The sequence below is a fragment of the Equus quagga genome, chromosome 14, assembly GCF_021613505.1.
Source record: "Equus quagga isolate Etosha38 chromosome 14, UCLA_HA_Equagga_1.0, whole genome shotgun sequence".
In the NCBI taxonomy this organism is placed as follows: Eukaryota; Metazoa; Chordata; class Mammalia; order Perissodactyla; family Equidae; genus Equus; species Equus quagga.
Genome location: NC_060280.1, coordinates 45,737,820 through 45,743,819, shown reverse-complemented (window position 1 = coordinate 45,743,819; position 6,000 = coordinate 45,737,820).

The following is a 6,000-nucleotide window of genomic DNA, read 5'->3' as shown; positions in this document are numbered from 1 at the left end:
CTGCTTCCTTGTTTCATCTCCCCACTCCCAATTTTCCCTTAAATCCTCCAGATATTCCAATTAAACCAACGTTTTACTGGCAGAATGGCCCAGATCTCGTGAATATCAATTACTGTTGTGTCCACTTACCTTGGTAGGGTACCAGGACCACAAATTGTGGGGGGAAGAGACACCAAGCAAGAAAGTGGGTTGGTATCGGGAGAAATTGGCTGTGTGAATGACTTGCTGTGACAGAAAATGCTACACAGGGATTAATCAGATCCCTGGCGAGAAGCATCAGAAACTCCATCAAATTAGGCTGGCTCTCATTGGCTCAATCTGGACCAGGTGCTCATTCTTGAAGCAGTCACTTTGGTCAGAGGATGTGGCCTCTCTTTAGACCCTTCTCTGGAGCTATGGGCAGGATCAGCCCCATTTCAACCTCATGGACTAACCATGGAGGAGGGTAGTTTCCCAAAGAAAAAATGAAGTGCTGTTACCTGAAGAAGAGGGAAGGGATGGTGAGCAGGCCAAAACAACATGTCTACTGGCCATATGTAAAGAATTATTATTATTCTAAATGAACTCTAAATCACCTTAGAACTTTAAACGTTCTATGATTCTTTTCAATTTGGTAACAATAAACAAATGATTCTTTATGTATTTAAAGACCTCTTAGTTTTTACAAAATAGGACACAGGAAGAGCTGGCTTTCAGTTGCAAGCATGAAGACAACAGGTCGGGTATAAAGAAGGGCTTTTGGCCCCTGAGGATTGCTCAGACTGTGTGGAAGAAGCTCCATAATTCAAGGCTCATTTTATCAAGCTGAATGAGCAATCAACTCATAACGTGTCCAAGAATGACCTATTCAGCTCCAAAATTTAATATAGGACAGAATTCTCTGGGGGCAAGAAGCAGGCCAACTGTGGTTTCTAAAAGTCTAACTCATTCTTTGCTCTTCCTCGGGGGAAATAGTTCATTTTAAGCCTGTCCTCGTGCTCCTCACCAGAGACATTGGCTATTTCCTAGGGAAGCCCCAGGACCCCTTCTGACTGCCTTGGGTCTCCCCCACTACACCACGCTATGTCAGTCTAGGCCCTGTGAGACTACCCGCAAATGGGTTGCTATTTTTGGTTGGATCTGAGACTTCTGTGGCTGAACCTTGACTTGTCAAATATACTTTCAATGTTTTTCCTTGAAGAGAGAAAAGGGCAGTTCAAAGTCCCTCCCAGTATTATGTACTTAATGCTCACCTGGTGAGCAGGTGTGTCTGGAAAGGCTAATCTGTATGTAGATAGGTGGAGATTGTTTCCATTTTCAGGTACAATTATTTAACCATGTATAATTGGGCAGATAAGAATGGAAATAATTGTTAGTTAAAAAATATTAGGAACTGTGTAAGTTCAACAACAATCACAATTTATAGTTCATTGCCCTGGTCAATCCTTGATGGAAAAATAAACCTAACATCAACTTATAAGTTCATTCCTTTTTATCCAAGTGCAAATATTTATTGCCTCTAAAAGACGGTTGTGAATAGTCAATATGAGAACTTATTATATTTGCTTTAGGGTTTTACTCTTTATGCACTCAGTTCTTCCTTGAGTAACTTGTAGGCTTACCTGACTAAAGAAATGCAAGAATTTTGGACATTCAGAAAAGTAATCATAGTGAAATTAGGGTGAAAGTCAAAATATTTGTATGCTAATTTAAATATTTGGAGCGTTTACCTCTGTATTCTTCTTGTTAAACTACCCTTTCCTAAAATACAGATTATTTGCAATCACGTGTAAAAGTTGTGGAATACAAGACTTAACACAAAATAAAAGTATTTTGACGCTGAAATAAGCATGTTAATATCACACGGGGTAGTGCCCAGCACATAGGAGGTGTTTAATAAATATTTGTTAAGTAAATGAATAGATGAGTGAGTGAATTAGTGAACGTCACTATTGACATTTCATGAGGCACTTTTGAAACAATTCAATTTCTGCATTCATGAAGATTATGCAAGAGACTTTGTACTGTTAAATAATGACTAAGATAAATAAAATGGCACCCAAGTGCAGTGTAAAAATGGTATCATACTGGCCTTTCCAAATCCTCATCAGGTTCACCAGCACTAGCCTCCTACCCCCGCACCGAGTCTATGTGGGTCCTCAGTCAAATGAGTTAGTGCAAATCCTGCAGTTTCAAAAGCCCAAACATGTCTGATCTGTGCTTACTGTAGTACCTGCCCCGTATCAGTACTTATGTGTGGCCGTGCTCAAGACAACCAGACCCTAACTCAGGGAGGCAGCCCAACTCTGCAGACGGAGGAAGGGATCTTGACTACCCTCCCCGTGTCCTGACCCCACTTCTCCTCATGTCCTGACCCCACAGACCCCCAGGGAACAGTTCATGAAAGAAAATGGAGAGAAGATGCATTTTTCCCAGAAGCCAGGTAATTCTGCTTTGACCAGTAAATTTCTCCCAAGCACCCAATCAGAACACAATCATGGTTGAACTGGGTTCCATCACACTCATTCCTGTGATTCTTCCTCTGAAAGGGGCCTGAGGCACGTGCAGTATTAAGAAATACTTTTTGGATTAAAGTAAACAACATTAGTGATATACAATTGATTTTGGAAAAGTGTGAAAATGGAAGGGTAAATGCATGTGGCTCATGTGGCAAGAATAAAAAGCACTCCTGAAGAAGTGGGACAGCCAAATTTTATAATTCTGGGTCAAGCTTACTGTAGCCAAATAAACCACAGCCCAGAAATCTTGCATGATGCAAGGATGAAATCACATGAATAGTGCCAGTTATAATAAGATCATTTTCAACCACTCCAAAAAGAACCTTTGGTTTGCAGTTACCCTTAGTAATGTTCAGTGCAATTTCACAAACATTTAGTCTTGGGAAAAAGAGAAAGACAGGAGAATAAACACTGCCTGGCCTGTCTAAGTGCGCTGAAGGAACTGCTTCTGTCCTGGCAGCACCACTGCATGAAAAAGCTCTGCATAAAAAGGAAGCTTCTTCCTTGAGTGAGCTCACTGTTCAGCTTAATTTCCTGCATCATCGAAGACAGCAGGGAAATAGCAGCAACTCTTAAAGTCAGAGAAGAGAAATTAGACATGAATCAAAGAGGTAGATGCTGTCTGACCACTCGTTCTGGAGCCCGCCGCTCATCACTTCCCCATGGAACAACTCTTGCCTCTTTGGTCCCTGGAAGTTCTCTTGGGCCCATTTCCCAGTTCCCAGTTTGACAAAGAGTGATGGGGATTGTTGTTAGAAGATTTTGATGTGGTGACTCCAGGATTTGCCATGTTCCTTTCAAAGATAAAATACTTGAATTTTTCTTGACCTTGATATATTTTGGCATGACTTCTTCGTCATTACCAGCTTATAGAGCTATTTCTAAAGTGTTTTCCAGGCAAAACAGGACTGAGAATTGTCCCATATTGACGTTGGCAGGGCTACATTAGGGTCAGCCCTTGTTTGGCCTTGTAAACCTGCAAAAGCTGTAACTTCATGTGATACCATTTATTGAATGCCAGTTCTGTGCCAGGTGCATGAGGTGTATGTATATCTGAACAAACAAATGTTACCGCCCTTGTGGCGTGCTAGCTAGCACAATTAACCTACCAGTTTGAATTACAGCCTTAGAGCAATTCCAGACCTAAAGAGTCCAAAGGTTGACATCAGAAGCTGTGATGTGTTGGGCTGTCAGTAACCCTACCCACTTGCCTCTAGAAGCATTTCCTTGATTGCTTTGTTAATTTGTCACTTCTGTATTGATCACGTGTCCTTGTCAGAGTAGAGACTTCATTGAGGCACCTATCTTTACAACTTTCTTAACTCCTCTTACAATCAGTTAGGCAAGATTTCTCAGATTGTCAAGGAAGTTTTTCAAGTTAAAGGGAAGCAAGTTTTCATTGCAGGAAGTGGGTAGACATGAGTCTTTCCACCCAAAAGTTTCCACTCTCTCTCCTTTAGTTATAGAGACATGGAATTATAAACCAGAAGGAAGCTATTTAGCCCACATACATGGATTGCAAGCAAGCACTATAATTAAGCCAGATGAAACTAAAGGCAGTTGTATTAGGAAGGATTCTTTTTGTTGCAATTACAGTGACTTACCAGAGGCAGCTTTAGACAAAAAAAAAAAAAAAAAAAAAAAGGTCAAGGTTGGGGGGCAAAATTTGCTATCATGTGAGAAGTGGGTCTCATAGAGAACTACTTTTTTTTATAGTTAAAGAGTTTTATTAAAGATAGTAAAAAAGCTAATATAATTAAGTTTAACAGACATTGGGCAGAAATTTCCTTGAATGATAAAGAGAGACTTAACCCTTCTGTAAGGCCAAAGGCCTCCTCCCCTAGGAACAGTGTCCAGCAATGTCCTCCAAGCCCAGTGGCTCCCAGGCTCTCATCTGATGCTCACTAGTAGCTAAGGTCTTGGTGTCCTGCACCCAAGGCTAGCCCGTGACAGAGGACTTCCTTGGACAAAATTTACTGTCATGGGAGAAGTAGGTCTCATAGAGCCAGAGGAGGACTGCAGCTGGCCCTCAGGGACGGATGAAAACAGGGGAGAGAATACTGCAGAATTCTGCATCTGCTTCGTCCTCCCTTCCTCCGCCCTCCCCCTCGCCCCGTAGATCAGCTTTATGTGTTTCTCCAGTTCATTTGGCAGAATACAGTTCTCTCTAACACCAGAGTTCTCCAACAGCAGAGTCTGATGAGCAGATGTTGAATGTCAATTTTAAATCTTTGGTAGCAAGAATCCAATTGGACCATCTTGGGCCTGGTGTCCACCCTGGTGAAATTAGCAGTGGCCTGGAACAGAGGGGTACTGGTCAGTAGATGATGGGGGCAGGGAATGGGGGCATGAGTTCTCAGAGGAATGAACATCTTTGGGAGCTGAACAGTTCTGGAGAGGTGTCTACCTTTTGTGTTTGTTTTGTTTTTCAATAGATGATCAAGGAAGGAACTTCCTCGTCTTTCTATCGTTTCCATAAACAAATGGCTCCTTATGTCTGAAGTAAATACTTGAAAACAATTTATTATGAAAAATTTTAAATGTACAAAAATAGAAAGAATAGGGTAATGAACCCCAACTCCCTTTATCAAGATTCAACAATTAAGATTGCCCGCATATGCTTCACCCAATTCTTTTCCTTTTATTTCTGATATATTTTAAAGTAAATCCTATATATCATGCCATTTCACTCTTACATAATTCAGTGTGCATCTTAAAAATACATAGATATTTTCTTACGTAACCACAATGCTATTGTTAGACTACAAATTTAACAAAATTGTCCTGGAATTTTCTAAAACACAGTCCAATGTTTTAAGTTAAATTTTTAAAGTTAAAATTAAATTTTCTCAATTGTTTCAAAATTATCTTTTTAACAGAGTTTGTTGGAATCAGTACGTAAAGAACGTCTGAACATTACATTTTATTTTTGTGTCTTTTACGTCTCTTTTTATCTCAAGTAGTCCTCTACAACATTTAAACCCATGTTATTGACTTGTACAAAAACTGAGTCACTTGTTCCATACAATGTTGCACAGTCTGGCCTTGTCCCTTGCTTTCTAGTAGTGTCATTTACCTTGTTCCTCTTGTCTCTGCACTTCCTATAAACAGAAGTTACCTGCAGCTTGATTAGGTTCATCTCTTTTGGTAAGCATCTTCATAGGTGGCTGTGTACTTCATGTGTGTCACATCAGATGGCACATGTGTGATGTTAAGCTTAATCAATGGGTTCTGGTGGTGCCAGCCCAGCCTTCTCCTCCAATAAAGAATCTGCCACCAAACGTTCGTCTAATGGGTTCATCCACTGATGATCAGAGTCAGTTAGTGTTTTGGAGATTGTAAAATGGTGATTTTACTTATCTATCATTCTTCTACATTTATTAACTGAAATTCTTTTGTAAAGAGGACTTCCCTTAATCTCCTAGGGCTATTTGGCACCTTAAATTACAAATTATTCAGAAGAGGTAGGATATTATTTCTTTTCAGTTGCCACCTTTCTAAG